The 26527-nt window shown below is 37.6% G+C and overlaps 2 protein-coding genes across 14 annotated transcripts in view; one reads left to right on the top strand and one right to left on the bottom strand.

The window, feature by feature from the left end:
• LOC147846232 (uncharacterized) overlaps positions 1–26527 on the top strand; it is an 849179-nt gene that overhangs the window by 35269 nt on the left and 787383 nt on the right. The window lies entirely within an intron of this gene.
• cfap57 (cilia and flagella associated protein 57) overlaps positions 1–26527 on the bottom strand; it is a 311646-nt gene that overhangs the window by 281063 nt on the left and 4056 nt on the right.

Here is a 26527-nt window from a genome sequence, read left to right as displayed (position 1 = left end):
AACAAAATGTTTAATGTTTAATTGGGGGTCGTAAGTGTGCTTTTACCTAGCTAATATAGACTTGGGATTTTTGGAAATACGACAGTACGTTGGGAAAGTGTCCCCGAAGCCACGCAGCCGAGACCACTTGCTACCCAAAAGGGGAGCCTTGAAGATAAGAGACATATAGACTAGCCCTGATGAGGGGGAGTGCTACATATGTTAAGCTGTGTAGCGGTTTAGGGAAGACACGGGACAACCTAATAAGGGAGAACACACCGTGGTAATAATACATATGGCATCACCAAATGAGGATGCACATAGCTGGCACCGAACCTCAGGGAGCCTGGGAGGAAGTCTCTAGGGTTCGCCTGAGAAGAGGAACCCTAGAGGGGAAGAGGGGGAAGGAGATAGTTGAGTATGCGGAAGCCTGCGAGCTGCAGTGGCACTAGAGCACCCTCTGCGGAGACTTTGAGAGCCGAACTTCATCTCAGCTGGAGGGACCTGCTTGATTGCATCCTTCAACAGAAGGACAGCAATCTCCTCTCGCAAGACAGGGGAGCTCTCTGGGATAACCTTCATGAAAAAGACACCCGTGAACTTGGCGAATAGCAAACTGAATCGCATAGTCGAGTCTGACCGTCCGTATGAGCCACCGCGACGCGCTGTGCAGCGCTAACAGGCCGGCAGAGCACGCACAAATGGCACCATCGGAGCGATCACTGGGGCAGCTCGGGATGGGAGTGCGTCCCCAGGAGAAGCTGAAAATAAGAGTTTCTCTTAACTGCCTCCCTGGATCTCATGGTGAGGCTGGAGTGACAGAAAGGAGTCTGCTCTGCTGCACTCTAAGAACCTGAGGCGAAGGGTCGCAGCACTGCGAGCTGGAAGGCGGAGCATCCGACACTGGCAGTGCTCAGGTTTGCGCATCCGGAGAGAGGAAACTGCTCTTTTGTTGAGAATTTGTTTCCTGCCAGCCCGGAAAAAGGCAGTGATGAATTTAGGGTCATTGTAATGGACTGATGAGATGATCCTCGGCCCCCCACCGAGGAAAAAGCAGGTCCCCTCTTCTCCAGATGGCCTGTCTCCGGGTCACTTCGTGGTCCTTTTATTGAACTTAGCGGTGCCATGGGGCGGGGGTGTCGCAGTCTCGTTGGATGCTTTGAGTAAGACCAATACTCAAAAAATTAAGAACAGGGACACCAAGGTATTTAGACCAGGTACTGGTTCCTTTGGCACTGTGTGCAGGTGCTAAGTCCTGTTGGAAAATGAAATCTGCATCTCCATAAAGTCGGTCAGCAGTGGGACGCATGAAGTGCTCTAAAACGTCCTGAGCTGTGTTGACCTTGGACCTCAGAAAACACAGTGAAGCAACACCAGCAGATGACATAGTACCTTAAACCATCGCTGACTGTGGCACCTTCAATACTGAACCTTTTTACAAAACTAAGGAATGTAAACTAAACTAAACTAAAATAAAACTAATTTTCTGAGATACTGAATTTGGGGTTTTCATTAGTTGTCAACAAAATCATCAAAATTAAAAGAAATAATCACTTGAAATATATCAGTCTGTGTGGAATGAATGTATACATTATATATATAAGTTTATTATAAGTATATAATGTATAAGTTTCACTTCTCGAAAGGAACTATAGAAAAAAATCAAGTTTTTAAAGATATTTTAATTTTATGACCAGTACCTGTATCAACTACTCAGCATTTACACATGCGGCGCGTCTAACTTTCCACTGCTTGGCACAGCAAATGTGAAAGGATACATGTTAATAAACACTGCTGTATATCCCTTATTTTAATGTACAACATAAACCTAATTTAACATCCACAAACTGGAATTGAAACGTCTTTTATAATTGTACTGAAATGCGGCTGTTGTAAATTACATAAATTACATAGCGATTTTACTGTCTTTTCTTTATTACAAACATGTATTGTTATAGAAACATGCCAATCTGTAATACTCATTCTTGAGTTGCAGGTGATCACAGGGAGCTGAACAGATCTTTTAATCCCAGTTGCTTTGTGCGGTGTTCACTTCGCAAATTAAATAATTAAATAAATAAACTAGCTTGTAACATTTTATGTTACGACAACTTTAGCACTCACATTTAGATTCCTTCTGTTTTCTTGCTTTAATGCATCTGCTACCTATATTTTGATACTTCTGCCATCTAGTGATCACTTAACAGTACCATCAACAAATCACTACATTACTTTTTTTAAGGATAAATCAATTATGCATAAACGTCAAATGTGACGTTATTGTGTGAAAATTATTCATTCATTCATTCATTTTCTTTTAGGCTTAGTCGCTTTATTAATCTAGGGTCATCTGCGGATGCCCTTCCAGCTGCAAACCATCTCTGGGAAACATCCATACCCACTCATACACACAGACAATTTAGCCTACCCATTTCACCTGTACCGCATGTCTTTGGACTGTGGGGGAAACCGGAGCACCCGGAGGAAACCCACGCGAACGCAGGGAGAACATGCATACTTCACACAGAAACTTTGTACCATCTCTGCCAGGAATACTGAGATATGTCTGTTTTGATCATACGTTCTCTTGCTTGTCTTTTTTGATGTTTTATGCATACTTTGCAATTACTGACTATTTTCTCAATGTTAGAATTGATCCTAGGCCAATAGACTGAATCCCTGGATCTCCTCTTGCACTTCTCGATTCCAAGATGCCCTTCATGTATCCTGAAAAGCATCTCTTTTCTCTGCACTTTTCTCTGGAACAATTATCTGGTCTCGTCTTAGCAGAATACCATCTACCACACTAAGCTCAGCCCTAATATCGTAGAACTGCACACAAGACCATTTGACCGATCACTGTTCAGATTTTCAATCACAGTTTGAAGAACGCTCTGGTTACTAAAGTAACCCTCGTTACCCAAGAAGGGAACGGAAATGCTATAAGTGGATTTTATCCACGTATGGGTATTTCATTTCAGAAAGCCATTCGTCTGAAAGAGTATATAACAGGCCAATGATATGAGTTGGCAGCGTAAGTTTGCCCACCTGTGGCTTATTGCAATCAACTCCGCATATAAGCATAGAGAAAGCAAGGCAACGCTATCCTTTTAAGCTGAAGAGACTGACACTTACAGCTAAGGAACAATCATTATGGCGATGCTATATAGCATTTCCGTTCCTCTCCTCAGGGAACGAGGGTTACTTTAGTAACCAGAGCGTTCCCCTTCGAATGGGGAACTTCAATGCTATAAGTGGATTTACAACAGCACCTCTGAGGAACTGGATGATGAGGTTATTGTAACAGGTGTACTATATTTATTTATTATTGGACCAGACAATAAACCAGAAGACTACAAGGTAAGTAAAAGGAGGTGGGGGTGAAACTGAGCAATAACCAGACACAAACTGAAAGTTTTAAATACAAAAATAATTTTACTTTAGATTGTATGAATTTTTTCCTTTTCGGATTTTTCTTGGTAAACAATACTTACATCAGTAACATAACTATGTATACACAATCCCCAGGGTGCACCCACTTTACAATTGTCATTAATCAAACACAAATCACAATAAATGTATTCAAGTTAAAACAAAAGAAACCATAAAATAACACAAATAAATCAGTGTCGTTGTTCACCTTAAAATTGGTGAAATCAGTTCAATTAAGTTCACGTTCTGTTTTTTTCCTCCAGGAAAATCAGTCCTTACAGCTGTATTGAAAAATTGCAGTCCAATAAAGGAATTAACTTTTTGTTTAATTCTTACTTTATCCGGTGAAAAGAGGATAAACTGAAATGTGTGTACTTCACAATTTTCCAGGTCGACGTGGGAGGCTCGCCATCAATACGAGGAAATCCAGGGAAACTGGGAAAATGTCCTCAGAAAAAAAACTGGCCTTATCACAGACCAGAATATAAAAATAAGTTTAATATGTTCAAAATAATTTAAAAAACATACAAAATATAAAACACGTGGAACAAATAAAACACATACACACACACATGTATACTATAAAATGAGCTAATATAATGGAATACCTGTCAAATTTGTGATGTCTATATCACTCTATGGCCTTCTCACACACGCGCGATTGCAAAATGGTACTGTACAGCTCACTGTAAACGCAATGCAACATGCGGTCTGACTTCAACACACTCTTAAACACACTAACACGCTAAATAACAATTTGCAGGTACAACTTGATTTAGTACAACTACAATCACTTTTAAACGGTTTAGGAATCGTAACATTCCGTATTTTAATGTTTTTGTTCAAGTTTGCTCCTCTCTATTGTTCTGCCAACCAATCTCGTCTTTGCTCTGTCTCTCTCTGCTGGCAAGCTGGAAGGGGCGGAGCTAACAACCAACTCCTACGATTGGTTGTTACTTTACCTTACACTACATTTGTATACATTAATTTTATTTTGTTTATTATATTTATAAAGACTTGTAGATATAATAATAATATGATTATACTGCTCTAAATAATAATATAAATAATTATTTAACTATTTCACTAGAGTTACATTATGCCTTCCCACGGTGCAGCCAGCCACCGCGTCATGATAAGCGGAGATGGCAGCCACGTAATCCTTTAGTGTGGAGGGCAACAGCTTGCTCTCTAACTTCACTTGGAGGAAAGAAAGCACAACGCTGATCTGGCAATTTCAGGGGTCTTCCCTGCGAGAGACGCACCATTCAGTGTGTGTGTGTGTGTGTGTGTGTGTGTGTGTGTGTGTGTGTGTGTGTGTGTGTGTGTGTGTGTCTGCGTGTCTGCGCTGTGTGTGCATGAACTCATTGTTGCAACTCCACAAAAAAATGCATCAAATACTGATTGGTAAATTTCTTACTATACTATTTCTCACACATGTTACGTGAGATCTAGCCTTAAAGGCCCAGTGCAAAAAAAAACAGCAACAAACTTTTCCCAGCTACAATACAGACACTTCAAACTGCTATAATAAATACTCTGATGGGTGTTTTGAGCTAGGGTGAAGCAGTGGCGCAGTAAGTAGTGCTGTCACCTCACAGCAAGAAGGTCGCTAGGTTGCTGGTTCGAGTCTTGGCTCAGTTGGCATTTCTGTGTGGAGTTTGCATGTTCTCCCTGCATTCGCGTGGGTTTCCTCCAGGTGCTCCGGTTTCCCCCACAGTCCAAAGACATGCGGTACAGGTGAATTGGGTAGGCTAAATTGTCCATAGTGTATGAGTGTGTGTGGATGTTTCCCAGAGATGGGTTGCGGCTGGAAGGGCATCCGCTGCGTAAAAACTTGCTGGTTAAGTTGGCGGTTTGTTCTGCTGTGGTGACCCCGGATTAATAAAGGGACTAAGTCGACAAGAAAATGAATGAACAAATGAATTTTTTGAACTGAAACTTTACAGACACATTCTGGGGACACAAAGGACTTATATTAAATATGAAATAAGGGGTAACCTATGTGCCCTTTAAATAGACAATACATTGTTCTTGCACATACTCACTAGAGAGACAGAGAGAGAATGCGCTTACTAGCAATTGTTGCTCACAATAAAAGGTTTCAATGCATTGCAGGCTCCCTGTAACATTCAAAATGTGCTTAATGTCAGCTGATAAAGTTTAAAATAATGGCTACGTAGAGCCATACATGCACAAGCGGCACGATTTTTAATTTGCTCCCGAAACCTGACACTTGTGTTTCTTGGACCCCTTGGGAAAATATCTTTATATTAAAGTGAGGCTACTTCTCAGCCCAGATCATCTCCCGATTATTCCACTCAGGAATATCTAAGTACACCCATAACAGATCTCTCTTTTAAATGTATATTTACTACAGGAAGCTTTACAATAATATATTTGTGCATACATTAGATTATTTACTACTAAACCCAAATTTAGAACTAATCTAACAAAAAATAAACTGAAGACAGTCCTGTAGTGAATCACAGACATTGTCAATCAAAGGCTGCATGCCACAACAGGAACCTTTTGTTACATGGAGCCAAGACATGGATATGCAAAGAACCTTCAATGACCACCGAAGTAGTTTTGTAAGCAGGACCGCCAGAGTTGGAGGGTAGACGATTCACAATCAACAGGGGCCTCATGCATTACCGCTGCGTACGCATGAAAAATTTGCTTATGCCAGGCTCATAATCGCTCACGTTTGGATTTACTAATGATGAACTGAAAGTGGGAATGTGCGCAGCTCCACGCCAGCTTTATGGCTGGCGTACGCACATTTTTTGTGCGTGTCTGTTTTATTTACATTGGCGACTCCTAGAGGCAGTTGTGTTAAATTCCTCTCTACAAAGTGTCTGAGCCTTTCAATGGCAGCTGTATGAGACAGGTTCATCTAGCAGGTATATAAGGTTTCCATACCATACAGTTGACCAGCTAAACATTAAAGCACAATTTGCAGCGGTCGCCTGTTTTCCCAATATAATATAAGCTATCTACTGCACGCACATTGCTATAAAGACACTATCTGAAGATGAATTTGCATGCGTGAATCAGAAACATTTCCATTCAATAAATGTGCAAATAAAATATGATGCACAAACTTATTAATGATTCCTACTTGTCTTTCTCGTGATAAATAGTTGGCAAAATCTGATATGTAGCGGGGGAAAAATTAAGAAAGAGTCTATCATATGCTGGATTCGAACCGAGTTCATGCTCGAACATGTCAAAACATGTTGACATGCGTCTTACGAGCTGTGCCACTGAGATTGTTAAGGGTACTGCAACATCTATAAACCACACTATTTCCTTTTTAATTCACTCAGTGTGATGTTCAGGACCAACTGTTTAACCGCATCAGCTAAACTCTCCCACTCTATTTTTTTCTTTTGTTGTTAATTCCGCAGAACAAACTTGCAAATAACACCGCTTTTCTCCGGTCTACCTCCGAAAGCAGCACCTCCAATTCACATTCTGTTCAAATTTTCTCTTTTTGCTTGCTTTTGCCATTGCTTTTTTGTTGGGTTTTGCCAAAGTAGAGTCATTAGCATATTCATACGGGGGAGGAGGCAGGGAGGGGTTTTGTGCTCGTGCATGTTGCGCTCAGTTTCACGTTCAATCGGATGTACAAAAGAATATGCGTGAGATTTGGCGTACGCAGTGTTTCATACATCTGAATTTTTTTCTGCGTACGCACATTTACAGATTTGTGCGTACGCAACGTTTTAGTATGATTTCCACGCAAGTCTTTGTACATGAGGCCCCAGGCCTTTTGCTAACAGGCTGATTTAATCACCAATGCAAACTGTTCCCATCAACTCTCTGTGTCTGGAATCAAGGTGCAAATTACCTGAGCTATTAAAGCCACCAAACCAGTTCCAGCTCGTACTTGGACAAAGAAACAAGCAAATACAAGAACTTGAAGAAAAACATACCCCGACACTATATACTCATTCAGGAAACTGTGCATTCACAGTTACCATCCGGAATAATAATCAACAGGATCCTACCTACTGACACAGGAAAACACAGAAGAGTGTTACCTTAACCAACTTAATTCATTCTTGGACTCTATGAGCTCAGAACATTGTCACAAGAACTTGGGGATGGTTCTGCGATAAAATAAATAAACAATTTCTATGTACAAAACTGTGTACTTTGGGAGAAAACAGAAAGCTCCACAAAATAGAAAGGTGGGACATGATGGGTGTACAATGGAGGAGCAACGACCCAACCCCGTCACTTCAGTTTGAGAGGCGGGGACAATCACTCTCTCCTCCAGCAAGAAGGAATAAAACCTTCTACAAATACACCCATGTTCTAAGTCCCTACTTGACGAGGAAAAGACAACAGCACAGCCAGAATTTACTTTTGCAAGTACATTTGCTCAGCAAGATTCTTCTCTCCAGCTACAAGAATCTGCATTTTTTATCATCTGCCCGGTATTTCTTAGGATAACCCAAGAATCTCCATGAACACTGAACTACGGAAGGACAATTTACATCTTATCCTATTGCAAGCCATTCAAGGCATCCTGTGAAAAGGATCCACCATCACTGGACTGATCATCCGACTGAGTGAAGCATAATTATAAGCTTATTAAACCTTCTATTTACTTTTGCATTAGGTTTTGCTTATATGTGGTTGTTTCCAGTGTAGAGACTGTTCTTTTAAGGTCATAACAGATAGACCATACATATGTTAGGCTAACTGTTAACCACAAATGCCCATTTTCCACCCCGTTGACCTGAGAAACTGTAACGCAGTTACTGTAACGCAGTTTCTCTTCTAGACTGCCAATAATACAATTCATTTTCTCATTGCTTCATCCAACACCACAAAATAACTAATTTGTTCTAAGTTCTGTTTAAGTATGTGTCAGTTTGTAGCTATTTCCGATGCCTGATTGTAATTATTAGTTAGTAGTTTAGTCATTTTTATAAGTAGTTTGTGTGTGTGATTATTGCATCTTTGTCTTTTGTTTCAATCAATGCATTCTTTTTATTGAAACTGTACTGTTTTTGTGTTAACACAAAGAGGCACTACAAGTTATCAAGCAATAACTCACTGATACAAGCAATATCTCACTGATTCTTAAGATTTGGCCAGATAATAAACTCCTTTACGCAAAATTACCCATTATGCTTTGCGTGTATGCGCAAGGAGAATGCGAAGAACTTACAGTCGGCACACAGCAAATTCATTGGTGTTAAATTTCTAGTGTTGTGGTAATTCAGAGTAAAGTGTTATAATTCTAGAGTTAGATAAAGGTAAAATAACGCTCTCGGCGATAGAAGCTGATTTGCCTCCTTGTCATTCAGAGTAACATGTATCTATCTTTGTAGAAAACCCTTATATTTGAGAAACTAATCAGAGTGTCTGATCTCGCCTTACACCCTCATTCACCTGGCCCTTAAATTGGTCAATTAGTTTAGTCCAGACAGAGCGAATGACCACAAATAAGTGAATTCAGACACCTGCTGTTGAACACCTGCTGTTAACAAGCACAATCACTAAAGGAATAAGAAATTGAAGGAGGAAATGAAACTACAGACACAGCCTCACACCAAACCAACTGAATTAAAACAGAGGATTAAACAACTCCATTAAATAATAGCATAAGCAGCTTCACTGATTACAGTTTGACTTCATTTCGGTAAGAATATTTTTTTATTAAAAATATTTCATTTGACCTCACCATCATGGAGATCAGAGGCTGCTTATTTGAGCTCTTGAAGCTTTACGCTTGCAGCCTAATGTTTCTCTAACTGTTATAGCTGTGTTTCTTAAACTCATCAGTTATAGCAAGAAAGGTCAAGAGAAACTATACTGTTCATGCTTAATTGTTCTAGATATAATTTCAGGTGTTTAATAAGTTGATTGATAAAAATATGCAAATACAGTCGCATTAAAACTGCATGGGACAATACTACTGGCAGTCTGCTGCTCTTCTCTTCATAGAAGATTCAACAAACAATTAGGATGCAATTAATAATTAGACTGTCATGCACTAAACATTCAAGCTCCAACTTGTGCATTATGACACACAGACATCAAGAATCAGGATATGAACCTCAACCGTGGTTGCTAAAAAGAAAAGCTGCATAGTTCATGCCGCAATGCATGCTGGGTACCAGCATAGGATAAAGCTCCCAGCATAAATAAATTATGCAGCTTTATGTTTTTACAATCTCTTTCTTTTCCTGTATTTTGTGTTGTTTTTGGGAGGTGATATTTCAGTAGAGTGTTTTTTTCACTTGATTTTTGTTTGTCACCATCATTGAGATTCAAAGACAAATTGTTGATGTCTGGGTGTTTTGAAGTTTTGCCATAGATCAAACATTCTCATTTTAAATGGTGTTTTTAAACCTGTTATAAAGTCATTAATTGTTGAAGCTTCAGTGGTTTCAATTATGTATATTATTTATTTCTCACATATAACTAATATGATACTGAATTAAAAAAACAAGCAGGTAAGAATGGCTATGATATCATAAATAATCACTTCAGACTGACACTTTTCTTTTATTTTTGGCTTTCCATGCTATATGTATAAATAGTGTGATTAACACTAACTATAGCAGCCAAAATAAAAGACATTTATAGTAAGAAGTTGAAGAGCCTGACTAAAGCAGACTCTGTCCTCCTTCATGGTGACTTCAAATGAACAACAGAAATTTCATTAAGAGCTTTTGTTTACATGACAGAAATAAAGTCAAAGGTCAGTAATAGGTGAAGCTCCATGACAAGTTGCTGTTTAATGTGATGAGTTTTTTTAAAGATGTTGAAAAATATATTTTTTTATTGTGTAATTTGTTCTATTTTTATTGATTATTATTTTATTTAGAGTTTTTTTTTTTTTTCTCAGTTGATTTCATTTTTGGTTTTGGCTTGTGTTTTTCTTTCCTTCAGTGATTCTGCTTGTTAACAGTTGTTCATCAATAATTCTCAATCATCCTTTAATTAGACACTTAATTGTCTCATTAACTTCATCACTGTCTGAGTGTTCAGCCCTCTGTAGTGAGGACACTAGTTAGGATTTTGCTCTGGAATTTAAGGCTTACGTGTGTTCGAATGAAAAATACGGACTATGGGATGTGTTTTTAACAGAAATATTCTGGAAACTAAATTTACGAATGTAAAATGTTGAAAACAGCAGATTACTGGCAACCACTGCTGCCAGTATTTTGACATACATTTAACAGATATTTTACACAATAAGAGTTTGCTAATTAACACTCTGAGTGTTAAAATTTTAACACTTTCAAAAGTGTTATTTTAACACTTATAGTGGTTCCCATATAAACACTGAGGGAGTGTTAATTTTAACTCTAAGGTAGTTAAATCTACCAAATCTAAAATTTGCAATGTGAGTTCGATAAAAAATACAGACTGTTGAATGTGTTTTTAACAGAAATATTCAGTAAACTGAATTTATGAATGTTAAAAACAGCAGATTACTGGCAACCACAGCTGCTGGTATTTTTCCATAAAATCTAGAAATGAAAAAAAAAAAGAAAAACAGCAAAATGGTTTTTGTGTCACCATTGTGGAGGATAATAGCGTCTCTGTTCAAGTCCAAGATGAACTGAGAATATTTGATGTTATGCTGCATGTTATGCTGCAAGGTAACTGTGTAGTTATTAATGCAGTCAATATCTGTTTGCTAATTGCAATCACACATGAACACATTATTGCATCTAAAGACTTAAAATTTTGGTGCACTAAGCTATGATTTTGTAAAATGAACAATGTATTAGTTCATGAAATATGGTTAATTTTTTTAAATTAATACAGTTATATAAAACTTCCATGTTTTTCACAGAAAGATTCTGGCAACCACAGCTTTTTCGGAAATTTAACAGATATTTTACAAAATAAGAGCTTGCTAATTAACACTCTCTTGGTGTTGACAATGTTAACACTTTCAAAAGTGTTATTTTTAACACTTATAGTGGTTCCCATATAAACTCTGAGGGAGTGTTAATTTTAACTCCAAGGTAGTTAAATCTACTATCTAAAATTTGCAGTGCAGCTGATGCGTGTAAACAGTCACATTTGGACAGCTTTGAAACGATAGTTTTAATCTATTTTACCTGCTTTTATACACTTTGAACTAACACTGTTGTCCATCAGCACCATTTCCTGGACTGATCATTTAAAGAAATGCGATTTTATGCTGTGTTCACACCAGACGCGGAACGCGCAGATAAATCGCGATATTCGCACGTAAATAGCCTCGTGAACATTTGAGTTTACTCGTTTCATACGCGCGTCAAACCCCGCTTCATTCGCGTGTCAAATTCACTTCATAACAGACGCGGATTTGCGTGATGGGCAGGGCTTCTGTCTGCCCCGTGACTCTAGCTTCATAGCTAAAGGGCTAACATAGATTTTATGAAGAAAATAACAGTGTTAATGTGCAATATGAAGGATGATAAACAGGGTCAATACGTTTAGAGCCATGTCTGAGTCCACTACATCCTTTCAGAGGTGCATCCAGTTCTTTAAGCTCATAGACTCCTCCAGAAACTGAACCTGGCTGATGGAGGTTTTCAGCGGTGCTTCTGACTGAGCCCAGCCCAGTTTGATGAACTTCTTGTCGGTGTCTGCTGGGGGATTTCCCCTGGGACACCGACAACAGGCGATATGTCACAATCACGCCCTCACAAGAGCAAGCTCCTGATTGGTTAACACGGCGCCAATGTCCGCTGAAGTTCAGATTTTCGAACGCGCAATTCTCGTCATTCACGCCGCGCCATTCGCGCGTATCGCGCCTTAGGATGTCTATTTACGTGTTTGCATTGACTTAACATGTAAATCACTCGCGCTTGACGCGCGTTCTGCGTCTGGTGTGAACGCAGCATAATAGGATAGAAAACAGCTGCTGTGAGGCATTTTCTCCTCGTTGTCAGACGGCATCTTCTGCAGTTTAAATGAAGCCTTGTCATCGCTAAAGTCAACATTTTCTCTTTATTTCAAATTTATAACTAGCCCAAACAAATGTAATTCACCAAAATGTTTGACAAACACACTTAGCCTGTACTGTGCCACTGACACACTGATTTAATAACTGTGACAAAGTGAAAATGTAGGCTAGTGTCATTTCGAAATGACAGAAAAACGCAAACCGTGGTGAATACAACACACGAAATAAAACACAAACGGCACACGATTAGAATGAACAGCAAATCAGCCAGCAGAGTATCAATAACAGACTTTTATTGGTCATTTTTATAAATTGCACAACTATCATACCTGTTAAGTTTCATGCCAGTACTCTGGTTTGCTCTCTCTCTCTCTCTCTCTCTCTCTCTCTCTCTCTCTCTCTCTCTCTCTCTCTCTTTCTCTAACCTAATTTCCGGTTTGAAGTGGAAGAGGTGTTGCAGTGAGGGGAAATCTATGGACTTTTTTCACTTTATTTCACATTTTCCTTGAATGGTATTGATTTATATAGGTTGTATTTACTGTAGACGTAAGTTTGAGAGTAAGTTTTGATTAACTTGCTGAGAGTTTTTTGTCCGAGTGGCGAGTAAGGGGATGGCGTCGTACATGGATGTGCGAGCATCATCTCTGTCACTCCGGCACGGCATTAGATGCATCGCGCAAGCTGGAGTAGTCGTGGAGGATGTTTTGCTGGAAGTAGCTGAAAGAGTTGGACATGACAATATCGTTTCAGCGTCCAGGATGAATAAGGCAGTGGTAGTTTTCTTGAAGGAGGAGCAGCTGGTCAATCGGTTGGTAGAAAGCGAAATAGTGGTAAGTGGAGCTTTCATTATAGCTCAACCGTTAGTATCGCCAACTGTAAAAGTAACCATTTCAAATGTGCCACCTTTTATTCCCGATGATGACATAAAACGCGAGTTATTGCGATTTGGAAAGCTTGCAAGTGGAATCAAGATGATTCCGCTTGGATGTAAACATGAATCCCTGAAGCATGTTTTATCATTTAGGTGGCAGGTGTTTATGTTTTTGAATGAGCCGACGTTAAATGTGTCTTTTCGTTGCGTGCATGATGGAAAATCGTACATGCTATATTCGAGTACAGGGGAAATGAGGTGTTTTGACTGCGGCCTTGTGGGGCATGTCAGATTATTATGTCCCCATAAAGAAAATGTAACGATTGACAGAAGTCAAAATGACGCAGATAGTGTGACTCAATACAATGTGGAAGAAATGGGTGAAAATCGGACTGATCAAGGGGAGGAAATATCGGACAATGTTAGTGTTGAGAATGAGGTTAGGCCTGCAGTAGAAATATCTGGGGTGACAGAAAAAGCTAACAAAGAAATAAAAGTGGTCCAAGAAAAAGTGTTGGTGAGAAATGTGGAGGAAGCAGGGCAGGTGGAAATTACAGGGAATGTCAATGAAGTGGCGCTAGTTGACACTGGAGAATGTAATACTGGAGAAACAGTGATTTCACTGCATAGACAGATGGGAATGGATGATGTGGAAGGAGAGGAAGGAAATGATGATAATGCTTTGTCTGTTGAATGGTCTGTTTTGCACTGGATGAAAAAGGTTGGAGAAGACAGATTAAACAAGCAGAAACGGTTTAGATTGAGAAAGTTTTAGGAAGGGAAAAACCCCTAAAAAAAGGAAATTCAAGTAAACTTAGCTTACAGTAGTTAGGATGAGTAAAGCACTATGGGTGATTCTTTCTCTTTTTTTCTCACTATATATCTTTTACCTTTTCTGAAATCCTTTTATGGAGACATAAATGGGGGAAGAGATAGGGTTAAAAGAGAAATGGTTTTAGAGTTTATAAAATTAAATGAAGTGAAAGTTGTCTTTTTACAAGAAACACATTCTGATAGTAATAATGAAATTGATTGGTATAGATGGTGGGAAGGAGAATGTAGTTTAAGTCATGGTACAAATTTTAGTATGGGAGTTGCAATTCTTTTCTCTAAGTCACTAGATTTAAATATTTTAATGACAAAAAAAAATAGAAAAAGGTAGAACTTTATTTGTTTTGGCCGAAATAAGAAATATTAAATTCCTTTTTGTTAACGTTTTTGCCCCAAATATAGGAGCAAATCGTGAAATAACATTTCTAAAATTAAATGAGGCAATTAAAGAAATAGATGATGGAAATATATGTATTGTAATAGGAGGTGACTGGAACTGCACAACAAACTTTTTATTAGATTGAAATGGAGAAGAATCCCATCCAAAGTCTAGCAAATTACTTCTTGATATTGTAAATGAGTTAAGTTTAATAGATGTATGGAGAAGTAGAAACACATTAGTGAAGCAATATACATGGGTAAAGATAGTAGATTATATTGTGACGGGAGCTAGATTGGATAGGATATATATAAGAAAATCAGAAATGAACAGAGTTATTAATGCCAATATTTTTCCAAATGCTTTTTCAGATCATCATATGGTTACGTTCGATTACAATATAGTAAAAAGTTCAAAGCCAAAATTTTATTGCCATTTTAATGTAAAATTATTACAGGATAAAGATTTTTTGTGAATTTTGGGAAATTTGGAGACAAAAAAAGAATGATTTTGAAACTCTAACTCAATGGTGGGAATTGGGAAAAGCCCATATTAAGGTTTTTTTGTCAACAATTTTCTTACAATGCTACAATAATTGTGAAAAATAATATAAAGAAATTGGAGAATGAGATCAATGAACTGGAAAAAAAATGATTGAGGTTGATGATTGTGATTCTTTAGATGTTTTAAAAAGAAAGAGAACTGAATTGAAGTCACTATTGGAGGAAAGAGTTAAAGGAGCACTTGTGAGAGCTAGGATATCTTCAATCAAAGAAATGGATGCTCCAACTGCTTACTTTTTTGGACTTGAACGTAAAGAAGCAAAACAAAAATGTATGCTTCACTTGAAAAGAAAAAATGGAACAATTACCTCAGATCCAGTTGAAATGAGAAAGATGGGTATTAAATTTTATAAAGAACTTTTTGGAAAGGTGGACTGTGATACTGGTTGAACAGATCGGTTGTTAAAAGATCTTCCACAGCTAAGACTTGAAGACAAGAACTCATTGGATGTAATGATTACTTTTGATGAACTTTCGAAGGCTGTACAACAGCTTGCCACAGGAAAGTCACCAGGACTGGACGGTCTAACAGCAGAATTTTATAAAGTTTTTTGGAATATTTTAGGTGAAGATTTGTATAAAGTATTTTGTGAATGTTTTAAAAGAGGTTGTTTACCAATTAGTTGTCAGAGGGCTGTGTTATCTCTGCTACCAAAGAGTGGAGACCTTGGTATGTTAAAGAACTGGCGTCCAGTATCCTTAATGTGTCTAGACTATAAAATATTATCTAAATTTTTAGCTAATAGAATAAAGAATGTTTTACATAGTGTGGTGGAAAAAGAGCAAACGTATTGTATTCCGGGACGTACCATATTAGACAACTTGTTTTTCATGAGGGATTCAATTGTTTTGTCTATAAGAGATGAACTAAATGTTGGATTTTTATCTATTGATCAAGAAAAGGCTTTTGACCGAGTGAATCACGAGTATCTTTTTAATGTTTTAAAGTCATTTGGTTTTGGAGACAATATAATTTCTTGGATAAAATTGTTATACGAAGGGGCTGCAGTTATGCTTAAGATAGGAGCGGGTTTAAGTTGTCCAATATCTGTTGATAGAGGGATTCGGCAAGGTTGTACTCTATCAGGGCAACTTTATAGTTTAGACATAGAACCATTATTGTGCAAGTTGAGAAGTGAGTTAAAAGGATTAAAGATCCCAGGGGATAATACAGGATTAAAGTATTCCATCTCTGCTTATGCTGATGATGTAAATATTTGATCACCTGTCAGAATGATGTGAAAAGTGTGTGTGAAAACTTAAAACTGTATGAAAAAGCTTCTACAGCTAAGGTAAATTTGTTAAAATGTGAAGGTTTTGTGACAGGTTCTTGGATTGAAAATGGACCACCTAAACTTCCTGAAGGTTTAAAATGGGGAAAGGAAGGAATTGAAGTGTTGGGTGTGTTTTTAGGGAAAAATCAATATAAAGAGAAGAATTGGGATGGTACACTGGAAAAGGTTGTTGCCAAGTTGTCTAAATGGAACTGGCTATTACCCGAACTGTCCTATAGAGGCAGAGTACTAATTGTTAATAATCTGATAGCCTCTATATTATGGCATAGACTGAATGTACTTGAACCGCCAGAGGAATTGATTAAGAAAATTCAGAGGAAATTGGTGGACTTTTTCTGGTCTGGTCAAAAATGGATTCCTGCACCTACACTTTACCTACCAGTATATGAAGGAGGACAAAGCTTTATTGATGTGCGAAGTCGCATAAATGCTTTTCGATTACAAGCAGCAAAGAGACTGTTATATGAAGAAAATGTTGGATGGACTAGTATCGCTTGTGCACTTTTACGAAAGACGTCTAGATTATTGTATGACAAGAAACTTTTTTTACTGCAACTTAATGAAATGGACCTAACAGACTTGACATCTTTTTATAAATCAATGATCATTGCATGAAAAAAGACATTTGTGATACATAGAATTTTTTTGCAACCTGATGAATGGATAATGGAGGAACCATTGTTTCATAATCCACTGATAAAGACAAAGATTTTATCATCCCAGTCTGTAAAAAGCTGTTTTGCAAAGGCTGGAGTGACTAAGCTGGGTGATTTAAGAAGTGGTGGAGGCTGGAGTACAGCAGAGGATTTGCAAAGTGCTACTGGCCTTCGATCTCTGCACCTTCTGTCAAAAATCATGGAGGAGGTGTGGACAGTGCTGCCAGGTGCATGTAGAGAGGCGCTGTCAAAAGAATTTGATGGGGACTATAAATTTCCACCTATTACAGTTTCTGCTGTTATTAATTATGTACATGAAGAAGCTGGACACTCAATTCTATCATTTGAATATCCTAAGTTGAGTGAGTTCGAAGACATCAAAAAGAAAGATTTATATGTAACATCTGTAAAAGTCACTCACCAGAACGAGTTAAGAGGAGTGAAGATTTGGAGGTGGTTAGATAAATTTGGGACAAATTTTAGAGCAAATTGGAGGACATTGTATATACAGCCTGTTGAGAAACGAACTGCAGACTTGCAATGGAGATTAATGCACGGGGCTATAGCTACAAACAGGCACGTGGCACACCTTAATCCAGTGGTAGGAAAAGAGTGTTTGTTTTGTAGGGTGGATGAGACAATTATTCATTTGTTTTTGGATTGTTCCAAGTTGGAGTGACTGTTTAATTTTTTAACACAATGTTTCACAGAATTTGGAGAATGTTTTTCTCATCAATATTTTATTAGTGGTCCAAAATATAATTTTTCCGAAAAGAGGAAAAAATGTTTATTGAATTTCATATTAGGGTCAGCTAAGTTGGCAATATGGAAAACCAGAAAAAATAAGAGGTTGGGTAGAGGTCCAATAAATGCCGAAATGGTCACAAAAGGGATGATAAATGCAAGAATAAAGATTGAATATACATATTACAAATTAGTAAAGGATATTGCACATTTTTCTGAAATTTGGTCAGTAGGAGAAGTTCTTTGTGTAACTGATAAAACTGAAGGATTGATTTTGAGATTTTAGGAGACAAAATGTCTGATATGTGAGAATTGTTCATTGTCATGATTGTAAGAACAATGGTTTAATAAAGGTATTGTTAAACCTCTCTCTCTGTGTGTGTGTGTGTGTGTGTGTGTGCGTGTGTGTGTGCGTGTGTGTGTGTTAAAAAGCCGCTGAGCTAACGGCTGACAGGCAGGGAACGCACACTGTATTTCTGACGGCAGACACGTGAACTAGTAGAACGTTTTTCTCGTATTACTGACGCACTTGAACCACATGTGACAGTTTATAACGGCTTTAACAGACACATTTCACATTTCACAAAAACACTCTGTTAACCATTAAAAACGTTATTGAAACCCATTTTCGGAGCGCAAATTACCAGTTGTACACACTGTAAACGGAAGTTTTTAGCATTCTACCGGAAGACGCTGGTCGCTATGGCGCCCTCCATGCAGCAGCCATGAAAAAAGTCTAAAGAGCAAAGTCACTAAAAATAAACCCTGCAATGTCTGAATCTGAATTGGTACAAGCAACATTGAGAAACTGTAATCCTAGATTGGCTTCATTATTAAGAGGAACAGTGAAAACTATTGATTATCTGGTTAGTCAAGACCACAGCAGAGAGAGAGATAGCAGATTTGCCCTGTCAGTGGTGAACATGGCTCCTGAATAGTAATAGTGGAAAAGTGGATTTCTTATTTTTTATTTTATGCATAAATATTTGACATTTTAAAGATAATATTTACAATATATATTATTATAAAATAATGTAAGTTTGGGACCATTGATACAACCATAATCTTCTTCTGATACAATCACAGATTAAGCTGCTCTGGTCATGTGATTTTTGCACTAACTATGCTGCACATTTTTATTAACTTAACAAAAACTTCTAACAATAACTCCTTATTTCTGCTGGCCAGTGTGAAAGATATTTTTTTACCTCGAAACCAGATAAAAAATTCAAGAAGCTGCCAAGGCATGCCCACAACTGAAGACTTGATTTAGATTAGTTAAGAAAGGCCTTCATTAGAGCAATTTGATCTTAGTCCTGCCGTGGACCGCTAGTTAAACTTCATTCAGCTTATATTATAAATAATTATAAAACACTATTTAAAGAGACAGTTGTTACAGTAAGGTAAAACCCGGTGTACTTATTGTATTCAAATAACTGAAACAGTTTTGCTTTTCTCCTCGTGTACATTTATTAAGGTAAAACGCTATTTATTTTATAGTTTTTATTGCGCTCCCAAAATTTTCTACTGAGAAGTGCATGTGCTCCTTTTGAAAAAAGTAAGAGTCAAGCCCTGCCTCAGAACCACCCAGGGGTGCGTTTCCGAAAACCACTGTTAGCCCTCTAAGGTCGCAAGATCCGTTGTTAGAAACATAATTTGTCGATTTAGAGTTTCCCAAATCTGTTGTTCCAACAAATATTCGCCAACTCCTTCACAAACTTCTATGCTTGCAACTATATGTCTAGATCTGTAGGAGAAACAAAGTTCCTGGCTGTTTTCTATTCCCAGTTATCCTCCATATGCCCTATTCATTTAGAACATTTTTACATTTACACTTGGAATTATTATTTTTAAAGCATTAAAGTCATCTCTCTTATGTGTAATTTGCTTTCAAAGTATTTTTTACAGTTCAGTTTTAGCGATCTACATGTTTACAATTGTACTTCATTCACAGTACGCTTTGAAAACATTGATGCCATTTGGAACACAGTCGGGCTCATGGTAAAAGCTATAAGTGACCTATTATTTAAAAGCAGAATTTAAGTTCTGTCTCCAAAGCTTGTGAAAACAAAAATCATAGCATACATTAGTGCTTTTAATTTATAGTAGGTTATTTGTTTAGTATCAATACTGTATATGACATGGGCCTGTTGGTTAGCACATTTCTGGTTTACATGTGTCAAATTGTAAAAGTAGTCTTTTCTTAAAAAAAAATAATAATAAAACAAAATAAACAATATTCTACCTAATAATAATAATAATAATAATAATAATAATAATAACAATAATAATAGTCGTCATCATCATAAATATTACTAATATTATTATTAATGCATGTTTTTTTTCTTAATGAATAATAAATAATAATATTAATTTCTTAATAAATAGCCTCAAACGATGTATCTGCGACAGAGAAACTATGTCATGATTTCCCCAAACGATGCATCATACTATGATAGTTTAGCTGCGAGTTACGTCGTTTTTTAGGAAACGCACTCCAGAACTGTTGTATAAATTAGCAATATCACAAGAGTAGCAATGCTACAAGTGTGATTTTGCAATTATACAACAATTTGACGGCATAATCGTGTGTATCAAAAAGAAAATCAAACACAGAGAATCTCAAAACCCTTTTGTAAGAGGAACTACTTTCTTCTGCCATCCATTCACATACGCAGCTGATGTCAGAGATGTACTAACTTCACTTTAGAGGTAGTATTTGAATGATTCCTTAGCGGTAATGTGTAAAGTGATGACAAAAAAAAGTGTATTTGCTCACATTTTAAGATTATAAGGTTGAACGGCATGAAATGCCATCTCAGTCTACAGAGATTTCCCAGTAATTAGCCCCGAACAAGCCAAATCAACGCAATCACTACCAGAATACTGTTTTGGTTGCTGTTAGTGTCTGAACTGAAGTGTCTTTTGCGGGCGTATTGTGTCGAATTAAATCGCGACTGGGAAGAAGGGGTTCCGTGGCTTTTGTTAGCATCAAGGGAGGTCACGCAATCTTGTTTGGGCTTTAGCCCAAATGATTTAGTCTTCGGCCACAAAATTCGAGGTATACTTTCTGTTCTCGGTGATCAGTTAAAAGGCAAACAACCACCAAAAAGTTTACTTGAATATGTGAATGGGTTTAAAAGGTGCTTGATTTTAGCTGGTCAGGCAGCTAAAGAAAATTTGGAGAAGGCGCAGATTAAAATGAAAACTCTTTTTGATCGTCGGTCTGAGCAGCGCGTATTTAAACCGGGGGATCAGGTTTTGGCGTTGCTGTCACTAGTGAGCTCTCCGTTCTGCGCGAAGTTTGTGGGACCGTATACTGTAGTGCGTGCATTGTCTGATCTTAATTATGAAATTGCAACTCCAGACAGAAAGAAAAAAACCCAAATTTGCCATGTAAATCTGCTGAAACCCTTTTTCTCCCGAGATTGTCAAGCTGATATTAAGTCCTCTGGGGTGATCAGTCTGGCGATTGAGGCGCTGGGACAGTCCTCCGCGGGACACCGGGAGGGGGGTAAGTTTTTAGATGATGCTGTAGTGCCACCTCGATTAAAAAATTCTGAGACTTTGAAAGAGTTGGAGGATTTGTTGTCTCACCTAACTGTTGTGCAGCGAGCGGAGCTGTCACATTTGATCGAGAGTTTCCATCATTATTTGGGGATGTTCCATCACAAACGCATCTTATAGAGCATGACGTGGATGTGGGTGATGCTTCACCCATACGCCAGCGTTTTTATCGTGTCCCTTTTGAAAAACGTATTAAATTAGAGTCTGAGATTCAGTACATGCTAAAGAATAACATCGCAAAACCTTCGTGTTCGAGTTGGCCATCGTCGTGTTTGCTGGTAAAAAAACCGGATGGAACGGAAAGGTTTTGTACGGACTATCGAAAAATTAATAAGATCACTAAACCTGATGCGTTTCCTCTCCCAAGGATGGAAAATTGCGTTGATCAAGTGGGCTCGGCAAGATTTGTTAGTAAACTTGATTTACTCAAAGGTTACTGGCAAATACCAATGAGTCCTAGGGCACAGGAAATTACTGCTTTTGTAACTCCTTCAGGGCTATATTCTTACTCCGTTATGAGCTTCGGGTTACGAAACGCTCCTGCGACATTTCAGAGGTTAATGAACCGTGTAGTATCTGGTTTAGAGGGTTGCGCGGTCTATTTGGATGACGTTATAGTTTACAGCGAAAACTGGGATCAACATATGAGACGGGTGCGAGAATTATTTAAACGTTTAGCTGAAGCTAATTTGACCGTGAACTTGGCTAAATGTGAATTTGCACGGGCAACTGTTTCTTATTTGGGCAAGGAAGTGGGCCAGGGTATGGTGCGCCCTTTGCGTGCTAAAATCAGCGTGATTAATAATTTCCCTTTTCCGTGTACCAAAAAAGAGCTGATGCGGTTTATTGGAATGGCCAGTTATTATCGTGGCTTTTGCCCAAACTTTTCATCGCTCATTTGTCTGCTGACTAATCTATTAAAGAACTCTGCAAAGTTTGATTGGAATCCACATTGCCAAAAAGCTTTTGAGAATGTAAAGTTGTTATTAACTGCTACTCCTGTGTTGGCAGCGCCCCAAAGTGGTCTTCCCTTTGAGATCCAAGTTGACGCAAGTCACATCGGAGCCGGAGCGGTCCTTCTCCAGACTCATTCTGATGGATTAAGTCATCCAATAAGTTATTTCTCATGCAAATTTAATTCGTATCAACTGAATTATTCTGTTATTGAGAAGGAAACACTGGCGCTTATCTGGGCACTTCAACACTTTGATGTGTATGTGGGAGGAGGTTCCCCGGTGGTTATTTATTCGGATCATAATTCTTTGACATTCCTTCATCCATTGCAGAGTCCGAGCCAACGCTTAATGCGATGGATCCTTTTTTTACAACCAAACTTGACGATTAAACACATTAAGGGAATTAAGAATATCTTTGCGGACACTTTGTCGCGTGCCCCTGTGGAGGAGTGAGGCGGTAGTTTTGGTCTCCCACTGATGTCACTGACCTACTCCTGTATGTATGTTATAATTATTATTTGATTTAATTTGATGTGGGATTATTTTTTAGGGGGGTGTGTTCCCCAAACGATGCATCATACTATGATAGTTTAGCTGCGAGTTACATCGTTTTTTAGGAAACGCACTCCAGAACTGTTGTATAAATGAGCAATATCACAAGAGTAGCAATGCTACAAGTGTGATTTTGCAATTAAACAACAATTTGACGGCATAATCGTGTGTATCAAAAAGAAAATCAAACACAGAGAATCTCAAAACCCTTTTGTAAGAGGAACTACTTTCTTCTGCCATCCATTCACATACGCAGCTGATGTCAGAGATGTACTAACTCACCAACTTCACTTTAGAGGTAGTATTTGAATGATTCCTTAGCGGTAATGTGTAAAGTGATGACAAAAAAAAGTGTATTTGCTCACATTTTAAGATTATAAAGTTGAACGGCATGAAATGCCATCTCAGTCTACAGAGATTTCCCAGTAATTAGCCCCGAACAAGCCAAAGCAACGCAATCACTACCAGAATACTGTTTTGGTTGCGATGAGGAAAAATGCAAAATACATGCGGGCATTTCTTCTTTCTTTCTTTCTATTTACTGAACTAGTCTGCAATAGTGAAAACAGGAGAAGCATTAGAAACACATGGCCATCTCCAGTTTTAAGACTTTAAGATGAGTCCCATCTCACACTCAACACACTACAATTACTGTGGTATAAATACAGCACTAAAAAATACAAAAGAGAGAGATCGACTTAAAAAGCCACTTACCAGTTTTATAATGATTTGATCAGCTGTAGTTTAAAATTACGCTGGGGTTTTCCTCGCCTGTAAGATGCAGTCTCTGTCTACCCCTTAATGGACAATGTCAAACATATTTTTGTCTGCTCAATGACAGGCTAATGGCTGTCGATGCGGTGTCTCTTAAAAATTGAAAATATTTAAAAATAGGCACTATCCTTATAAATAAACTGCATATTTGCAGTCTATACAACTACATTCTCGACAAAAAAGCCCCAAAAAAGTACATTATGTTGCCCAAAAGCAGGAATATTTATTAAACTGTAGAGTGTCCTCTCCTTGTTGCTGTATGTGAGCGGAGTAATTCAATGTAGTGATGTAATCAGGCCATAAAAATTAGGCCCGATAGCGCCCAAGCAAGACAGAATTCGGCCCGAGTCCGACAGGTGTACAGCTTGACAGCTTTAAAAAGCCCGAACCTGTTTATAGCCCAACATTATTTAAATGTTCACAGGAACACAGCTCTTTTGCCTTTTTTCAAGAACGAGTCATAATATGTTTTAACATAATTTATAAGTAAAAGACGTAGGCTATAGGCCACTTGAAAGTTGAAAGTCCTCTGTAACATCCTAAATTCTAGCTCTCTAAATAGGCGAGGTACATACATTTAGCCTTTAAATTGGCCAACACACCTATAAAATAAGTCTTTGATAACAAATTAAATTAAAATAAATTCTAATTTTACCAATAAAGAAATTAAGACGAAGACTCTGCAAGATTTGTTTCGCCACTTCTCTTCACAAACTGGCATTAAGGCGATGGTGAAGCTGAATATTAAAAGAATTACCTAATGCCAACATTAGCCTGTATACTCTGTCCTACATTATGATTGTATGGTTTAAATAAAATTTAATGATAATTTAAAAAACCCTTTACTCACCATAATTATGCTACGTGTTTTTTTGTGGAGAAACATTATGGAATCCACTGTAAATGACTTTAGCGAAGTCCTGCGCTTAGGATAGTGCGTCCAGCAGCACTGAACACCCTTTCACTGCTGCTGCTACAGGCCGAGATCCATTGTTCTGATCTGGCAAATTTTGCAACTCATGGGTAGGATTGTTTGTTCATCTTTTACCAACCAAGAACGTCCATTTAATTTTTCATGACAGCAGTTACAATGTAGTGAGTGGCCTCATCATCTTCCCTGTCAGCTTGCTGTGCTGTTTAGCGATCTTACTTAATACCCAGTGTATGAGTGACCGCTGAAAGACCTTTGCAGCTAGAATGATAGGTTCTTTCTGAACTGGTGGCTGGCCTGACCACAGTCAAAAGTCGTTCTTTTTGATTTCTCAGTCATCTTTTGTTTCACCTTTGAAACATTTAATTACTTTCTCGCACTAATCGAAATGCATCACATAACTGTTCATTTACTGCCCAAGTAAAGCCCGGCCCGACCCCGTCTAAAATGATAGAAATTAAACCCGAAAAGATCTTCAGCTCTAATACAAAGAAAGGTTGGATCAGTACTCAAGTTTAAAACAACTCTGGTGAAAGTTGAAGTACTGACTTCACTTTTGTAAAAGTAAAGAAGTAAGGTCTAAAAAAATTTACAAAAGCAAAAAACTAAAAAGTACCTGTTTCAACAACAGTCCGAAGACATGCTGTATAGGTGAATAAAACACCATAAATGTTTATTTTTTATTTTTTTGCTAAAATAAATACTTATATTTGACAGCAAACTTTTTTTTGCATTAGGCTAAAACTGCAAATTCTCTTCAAACATTAGCTCTCTGTGCTTAGACAAAAGTATAGGCCTATGTAAAATCATACAGTCAATAAAAAAATCTATTAAAACTGAAAAACGGCACTTATATTCTGATAAGTTCATATTTTCTAATACAGAATTTAAGTAAATAAGCCATGATGCATACATTTTTTATAAACTATTTCATTGTTTTTAGTACTAAAAGTACAAATCTTTACAAAAAGCAAATTTTTTTGCGGTATTAGATAGACAAAAGGCTTAACGTTAAGCAAAAATAGCATGCTTTTAAAATGGAATGTGTATCCCTTGTCTACCTGTGATCCGAATGAGCAAAAGTTGTCTTATGTAAACAGGGCAGCATCAGTCATGTTAAATTCGCTGACTCTGTCACATCTGACTAGTCATCCTTGCGTTTAGTAATCTTCATAAACTAGCCCATGTACATTTCACGAGAGCCTTGTAAAGGCCGCGCAGTGCAGCATGTCAAAAATAGACTGACTGCATCAAAACTGCATTCATATTGTGCAATGACAAGAATTTCTATAGATCGTGCCACTTAACAAATGAAAATGCAAGTAACGACTGTGATTTACAAAATGTATGTAGTAAAAAGTACAGATATTTGTGCAAATAAGTAAGGAGTAAAAGTAAAAATTTGTTAAAAAAAAGAAGTGGAGTAAAGTACTTATACCAGAAAAATCTACTTAAGTACAGTAACAAAGTATTTGTAATTTGTTACTTCCCATCTCTGGTTATCAGCCAATAAGATTCAAGAACCAGAAAGAACTGTTGTATAAAATGGTTTAAGTCATACTTAATGTTACCAGTTTGTAAATATAAATGGACCAATTTCAGAACTCAGGCCAGGGACGTAAGGGGTGCCTTAAGGATCAGTTTTAGGTGCTGCTGTTTACAAAAGAATGCTATGCCTAAAAGACATTATTGGAAGACATGGGATGAACTTTCAGCTTTCAAATTAGACCGTTTTAAGATGTAAAAAAGATGGTAATGAACAATAAATATTGCAACTCAAACTTAAGTTTTGAACAGTAAAAAAGATGCTGATGAACCGTAATTATTACAATGTAAACCCTGAAATTTGACAAGTATAAACTTTTTATAGTAGCAAAAATATGTTAATTAGACATTTATAAATCATTAAAAAAACAATAACAATCAATAAAATATACAGTGCAGTGGGTGCAATCCCATAAAACAAATAACGTTGCCACCATATTTTTAATGGTAAAATTCTGGCAACCACAGCTGCCAATTATTTATCGTAAAATTTATGGTTTATGTTTTACACTGTACC

Source organism: Danio rerio, chromosome 2, assembly GCF_052040795.2.
Source record: "Danio rerio strain M-AB ecotype USA chromosome 2, GRCz13ab, whole genome shotgun sequence".
NCBI lineage: Eukaryota > Metazoa > Chordata > Actinopteri > Cypriniformes > Danionidae > Danio > Danio rerio.
Note: the sequence above shows the minus strand (reverse complement) of the source record. Positions and strands in the feature narration are given on the sequence as shown.